Raw genomic sequence first — 8,056 nt, 5'->3', positions numbered from 1 at the left:
TACTGAAATGCTGAACCTGACATCTAGTCTTTGCTGAATCAAATGTCAGTTCAGGAAACAAGAAACTTCCAAAACTTTACAGGTGTATACATGAATAGTAGGCTAAATGCCCAAAAGGCCCATTTTAAGTCAAGCTAATATTCTAAAGCCAGAATCAAACCCTGCACTTTGTGTTTATGAGGTCAAGACCTTAACCATTATGCCAACCCTACTCCTTCTCATTGCGTTTATCTCTGCCCTTCTGTTTTTACTCACCTTTTCTAAGCACTCCCTTTTTATTTTTCCCTGATGCTTCTCCATCCAGATCTTTTGTCATATCTCTGTGTGCTGCTTTATCTAAGAAAACAAGTGTGGGTATTTACTTTTCTATGTATATTTTGTCACCATCTAATGCATAATTTTTCTAATAATTATCATCTTATGTGATTTATTATTAAACAGCATATTTTACAGCATATTCTAAAAATCTATCCCTACTTTACTTTTCGGCCAACATACTATATGTTTTACATGCAATTTGTGCAAGCCTTATTATCACAGTCAAAGTCAAAATAAACTGTATTGTCATACAGATCAACACAGAGGGGAAAAGTGCATATCACTGCATGAAATTTCAACACTCAGGCTCATACCACATGAATGACAGTTTAAATAAGGAAGATAGATTAAATTAATAAAAAAAAATTAATTAAATTAAAACAAACAATATATATTTCTTATTTGCCTTTAAGACTTTATGTTATAAATTTCATACAAGATTAATTTGAAATGCAGTTAGTAAACACTGCTGAATGCTTGTTCAGATTTATTTTTTAACCCCCCCCCCCCATATAAATTATATCTCTAATAGCTCAGGATACAGATTCTGATTTCACTGAATTTTGTATTACAGTATGCTTATCTCATTGGTATTGCAAGGCCATATTAGGATAAATATGTTCCACTAAAATAAAAATTAAAATGAAAAAAACAAAAAACAAAATGAAAAAAAAAAACTAACATATACTAATTACAGATGATTCTGTATGAGAGAACCTACTGATAACATTTTTGCAATGGTACAGCAGTTAGTGTTGTCGCCTCAAACCAAGAGGTTCTCCAGTTCGATTCTCAGCTAGGATACCTTCTGTGTGGAATTTGCATGTCCTCCCTGTGTTCTCATGGGTCTCCTCTTGGTGCTGCAGTGTCCTCCCACATTCCAAAGACGTGGCTAGAGCACTTCTCTTTGATCCTCCACTGAAAATGGGCTCTGTCCCAGTCAGACTTTCCCATTAAACAAATGTTAAATAAATTAACAATGATAAAATGTAAACAAAATTCATGATATCAGCTTAGCAGAATTAGAAACAAGCAAAAAATGCAATAATCAGCATAATCTATTTAAAGCTGTACAGCTAATCAACAAAATCTTAAGAAAAGCTATATTACATTAGAAAATACATAAAGGTGTTAAACACTGTAAATAATTCTTATGAATATAAGAAACTAATCACTCATTTTAACATGTTAAGTGTTGCTGAAATTGTAAATTAGGACAACAATAATGATTACATAACCATAAATGTATAATTTGAAAAGGTAAATCCTAAATATGAGCAAATACTGTTCATATAATGGACAACAGTCTATTACAAGACATATTTTATAATACACATGACATTAATCCCTTAAAAAATTGTTAATTTCCTGATTGTATTATACTAATCCAGACTTTAAAACACAAGTTTTCATTTCAACTTTTGTACACATTTTGTACGGCACTGGTACAGAAATGATGTATGATCTGCACAGTTACAGAATAAATACAAATTCTGAAGTTAATATCAAAGAAATGTAACTCTAATGCGAATGAGAGAACTTATGCTCCTTATAAGATACAGACACTGAGTATGAAGCACAAATGCAAATTTCTAAAATGTTACTTGATAACAGAACATCAAAGAAAAATAAGCCTGTTACATACAGAGTAAGAATGCATGCTAAACAATGTATGCTTTAGAAAAGAAATAGGTGGTTGCTTTCATTAGCAAATAAATGCATCAGTTTGTATCATACAAAAGTATGAATGAAATTTGTTACTTATAAATGTGTTATCTAGGTATACATTCAAGACATTTAAGTTATTTTATGAAAGTCCCACATAATACAAGGTGTTGGTGCAGTGAAGTGTAGCTTATACAATGTAATTGCAAGGAATTAATGTGGGACTCTTTAAAAACATATAGGAGAGTAGATACATGTTATAAAGAACTGAATAACAAGTTTAAATATGTTAAAACTGAAGAATTCAGTTATAGAATAAAACATCTATCAGTTGGGGTAAAACTGAGAAAAGTATAGTTTTATTTAACAAGGAAAAACTGAGCCCTAAGAAAAGTCAAAAAGATTTACACAGCAACATTTAAATGCAGCAATTTGCTAATATTATATTTCTTTGTTATGAAATATTACACCTTCAGTGTTAGGAAACAACATTATGACATAGAAACATGCTGTATATTAGGATCATACCTTTATCAGGCAGACTTTCTATTCATCAGTCAATCCACGACCCCACTTTTCCACATGGGGTCAGGGTGCCAACAGTAGTGATCATCATCTAGAGCCAATGTTCAAACTTCCAGGTGGCTAAACTTGGTACACACACACACACACACACACACACACACACACACACACACATGCATGCACTGCACGAAAGCATGCACACACACACACACACACACACACACACACACACACACACACACACACACACGCATGCACTGCACGAAAGCATGCACACACACACACACACACACACACACACACACACACACACACACACACACACACACATATGTGCACTCACACATATGGCCAATTTAATGTATCCACTACATCTATTGTATGTTTTTGGAATGTGGGAAGAAACTTGAGCACCCAGTGAAACCCAGTGAACACAGGGATGGCACACAGATTACAGACAGTAGGCAACATAGCCAAGGATCAAACCAGAGAAGCTCTTGTTCTCAGGTGACAATGCCATTCACTGTGCCACTATGCCATTTTACCTTTCGTGGACAGGCTTTCTGTAACTTCTAAGTATTACTTTCTGGGCAATATTAGGTCTGAGTGTATTAATATTCCTAATATGCCACAAAGCAACCCATCTGCTCAAATTTAAAACCAAACTGGTAAAGAACATTCTGAAGAGAAACAAAGACTTGCAATTAACAACCATTATTAAATTATGCATCATGTATTCCCATGAATTATCTCAGAAGTGATATATATATATATATATATATATATATATATATATATATATATATATATATATACATTTTACTTTTAGATTTACCATAAATGAAGTCTGGCAACAAGCCAAGCTGTCCCAGGACATCTTCATGGGGGGTTAGGTTGATATTAGGGGGAGTTAAGTGGGTTGGGGAAGTGAAAGGATCAATTGGAGGCAGGGATGGTTGGGAGAAAATGAGATAAGGATGGGGAGGGGCTTAAGAGGTTTAGTCTAGTGTATCTGGGTTAAGCAATCACCATCATGATCACGACAATATTGTATTTAGGTGAACAAAGACATTAAGTAGGTTATTGCAACAATAATCTTGAAGGCACTTCTTTTTGGGACTCTGGCCCTGGAATATACCTTTGCCACATAGTCATTGACACCTGTACACAGCTGATCACATCCTTTTATCAGGTTTTATTTGGTCACCTGCAGAATGTTATTGAATGTGGCATAAAAATGGGAATTTACAAAATATTTCATATAATTAATAAATAATTAAGAGCACAATGAACATTTTCTTGCTTTGTTCTTTCTCAGCACCAGGATAAACTATATCCCTTAATGTGTACAAATACCTAGTCATACCTTACATCTCCTTACTATCCCTTCTTCAGCCCCTTCTTTATGTCTATCAATTTCTGTCCCTTTGTCTTTCTCTGTAAATATGCCATAAGCCTGCTTTTCACTCACTTCATATTGCTTCTCCTGTTTGTATTATACTAACATACTTTTAATTTCTCTATAAACTGGCTAAAATTCCACTAAATATTAAATCATTGTCATATAATCTGTATCTATTCTTAACCAATGTGTTCATATTATGTCTAATTTGGTATCATTTTTTAAAATGTAGTTCTTTTTGCATTATTTTTAAAGATTGTAAAATTATTATTCTTAAAATGATTTGCAAAACTTTGGAGCGTTTCTCCCTGGGCCTCCACTAAAAATGGGCTACTACCCAGTCAGCCTTTAATAGTAATCAAATGTCAATAAATAACTAAATAAATAAGTAAATAAATAAGTAAAATAGGTAATGGTTTCTACAAAACACATGGATAGTAATCTTCAAAATTGAAATTCAGACAGCAGATACAGCTGAAATGATTTAGGTATCTTTTCAGTCATTGCACTGTAAGCATAAATGCAGGGAATGAAATAAGCATGGATAAAACATACAAAACTTGCTAATTATAGATATATACCAACTCCCAGATCACAAAAGAGTGGGAAAGTGTAAATTCCCTGATCCCCAGAATACATCAGTCTCACACAGTTGAAAAGACAGTACAGTTGATCACTGATTTTTGATAAGCTATAATGGCTTTTTCTGCAGTTCGACAAGTCAATTTGTTGATGTGTTGAATGGAACACATCTATGAATTTATCTACAGATAGATATTTACACACACACACACACACACACACACACACACACACACACACACACGCACACACACACAGACGCACATATATATATATATATATATATATATGTGTGTGTGTGTATGTATTCATATTTATGTATTCATATATGTGCCCCTGTCATTTCACTGAATGCTCATTTGACTGAACCACTGAAACCAAATAGGTGAATATGATTGACTGCAAACCCATTTGACTCCATCACAATTGACAGAAAAAGGTAGATGTATATAGACAGAATTTGATGGCTTTGTTTCTGATCATAGGTGATATTAGGGAAGTGAGTCTAGTAGAATACGTGTAAATTGGCAAAGGACACTGTCATGTTACACAACCCAGATCTGTAGATGTTTTGGTTTGTGCATCAGCAATCATTCACTGTGTGTTGTTTTTTTTTTCCTTCATGGCTTTGTGACCTCACAGTTCATATATATAAGTAAGGGGGTGGCAAATAAGAGGTGCAGTGGGGCTTGCCCCATTCAAAAACATTTTTGTCATATTTGTTGTTTAAAATGTTTTCTGTCAACTGTGATTCCATGAAATGCATTTTCAGTCACTTGTGTTTACTGATTTTTAATTAAGTAAAATGGGTATTTGATCAAATGTCGTAGATCCATACAGATATGTAGATAGATATACATAGATATTCAGCTATATTAAATCATAAATGTAAACGAGCACTGACTTTCAATATGTCAGAAAAAAATTTCATGTAGAACATGAAAATTTGATACTAAAAAGTAAGTATTTTTTGCAGGGGTGGGCAAGCCCCCCTACCCCCACCCCAACTTCCCTGAATCCCCCCTGCAACCACAAATATTCTAATTCTGAGATTTTCAACAGTGGCGAAAGGAGAGAGAGAAATGCCATTAACCCATCATTATTCAGTCTTTACAGAACGATATTTATGCTTCTCAATGTCACTATACATTAAAAGAATTAATCCTCTACTTCACTTTACATATATTGTAATATAAGATGGAGTGTAACACTGATGCATCATAATATAGGTGAAAGGTATCAGAGAGTTTGTTCCCCTCACTTACAATCTTAATTTACCTCCCCCAAAAAAGGAAGACTGATGTAAAAGAAACAAGCCATTTGTTCCCCTTTGCTTATACAACCCCAAATAGAATACACCATTAATGTATTTTTTATGACAAAACACATCTGTGGATTGCTTTCCAAAATTTACAGGTATCTCTCTTTCTCTAAATATATATAATATGACTGATGAATCAATGACTAATTGATTGTGCTGCAGTCTGTGTCATTTTGTGTCGTGAACTCTGCTGCAGACTACAGAAAATATGCATTCTCTTGCTCTCTCTCTCTTTTATATATATATATTAATGTGTGTGTATGTTTGCAGTACATTAACTGGAGTTCAATCTTAATCGTCAAATGATAAAGAGGTAATTTGATTAAGGGACAACCGAGCTTTAGATGGTAAGCAGTAGTTATGGGAGTTGGGAGCACTGAAAGAAAACTGAAGGCAGTTGTGTGGAAGGCATGCACTCAAGTCCCAAGCTCTAGAAGTCCACTGTCTCAAAATGTCTTGTAGCGCATACAGGCTGCTGCTCATGCCCAAACTCATATATGCATTTACACAATTAATTGCCACTCCTTACAAGATAATATGAATTGAGTTTGAGCGAGTTAAGTGTGATAGCCATAGGGATGGAGATGGGATTTTATGGTTATGAAATGGAAGTGGGATTTAGGATTAGGGAGCGAGAAGTGAGTTTTCTGTTTAGAGATCATGAAGAGAATTTGGGATTGGGGAGCAATCAGAGAATGCAGGTTTGCGGGGGTTGCAGTTTTAGATTTAGGGAGCAAGCAGGGATGTTAAGATAAGAGAGAAGGGCTGGAGTTTTTGGGTAAGGGAGAGAAGGCTCTGATTGGGAAGTGGGTGTGAGTTTTATGGTTAGTGTTTGTGATCTGTTAGGGTTATACAGTATTGTAGAGTCAGATGTTGGGAGGGCTATGTAGAAATGGGAGGTTGGGCTAGTGGGAGTTTGAGCACTTGCTTTTTTGAGCCTGTGACAATGAACAAAGTGTATGACAAGCTGCTAGCACACAAACACCTGTAGTAGACCTGAAGGATATTCATTTGCAAGAGAAACTAAGAAAATAATAATATTAGTAATTATAGACACCTATAATATTAGTAATTATAGACTCCTATAATATTACTAATTATAGACTCCTATAATATTAGTAATTATAGACTCCTATAATATTAGCAATTATAGATTCCTATAATATTAGTAATTATAGACTCCTATAATATTAGCAATTATAGACTCCTATAATATTAGTAATTATAGACTCCTATAATATTAGTAATTATAGACTCCTATAATATTAGTAATTATAGACTCCTATAATATTAGTAATTATAGACTCCTATAATATTAGCAATTATAAGAGTCATGCAGGTGTACTGTGCACATGTGATTCATTTTTTAAAACTTTCATACAAAGTTAAAAGGCATCACCTAAAGTCAGTTTTGAAATCTCAGTGAGACTAATGATGGACAGTTTTTTTTATTACAGATATTGGTCAGTAGCTGCTTAGGCGCTTTTGTATGCATACATTGATTTCCATTCAAGTGTGAGACTTATTAGTAGATCATACCTAACTTTAAACATTTTACTGCTGCAGAAAGTACATAGTTTCGACTGCCCATTTGATGAATGACAACAAATTGAATACAGTCTCTCTCTCTCATCCCACCTCCACAAATATGCATATCTAGAAATGTTTAACAATAATCAACTCTACTGCAAGATCCCAGTTGGACATGATGAGAGTTTCTTTTATTACAATGATTGTGTAATCATGGAACTGATAAAAACAAACAAGGATATATATATATATATATATATATATATATATATATATGTGTGTGTGTGTGTGTGTGTGTGTGTGTGTGTGTGTGTGTATAGGTGAGGCCAAATGCTTTCATATGGATATCAGTAGCATTTAGTTTTGTTCATCTGTTTTACTTTTAGTGGATTGCATGTCAAATTCTCACCATCTAGCCTGTGTGTATCTCTTGTTTTTCTGAAAGGGTGTGTATACCCTTAAGTGATTAGTGATTCTCATATGTACATAAATTTTCAGTTAAAGTTTTTTGAACAATCTATAAAAATTAACATTTTTATTTTGGTGCCTGATTATTTTTGGATAACTACAGATGTGAAAAAATTCTATAGTAGCAAACAGCAAACACATGGCAAGTTAGCTTTAAATTATTTTCAGAGAATTTGCCCAAGGTTGGTTTTATTGAACAGCTGATTTTCTGTTTCTTAATAGGTATCACTTGCAAGATGATACTT

This window comes from Protopterus annectens, chromosome 1.part1 (genome assembly GCF_019279795.1).
Source record: "Protopterus annectens isolate FY-2018-M chromosome 1.part1, PAN1.0, whole genome shotgun sequence".
Classification (NCBI taxonomy): Eukaryota; Metazoa; Chordata; order Ceratodontiformes; family Protopteridae; genus Protopterus; species Protopterus annectens.
The sequence above is the reverse complement of the archived record's forward strand: the minus strand, read 5'-3'. Positions refer to the sequence as shown.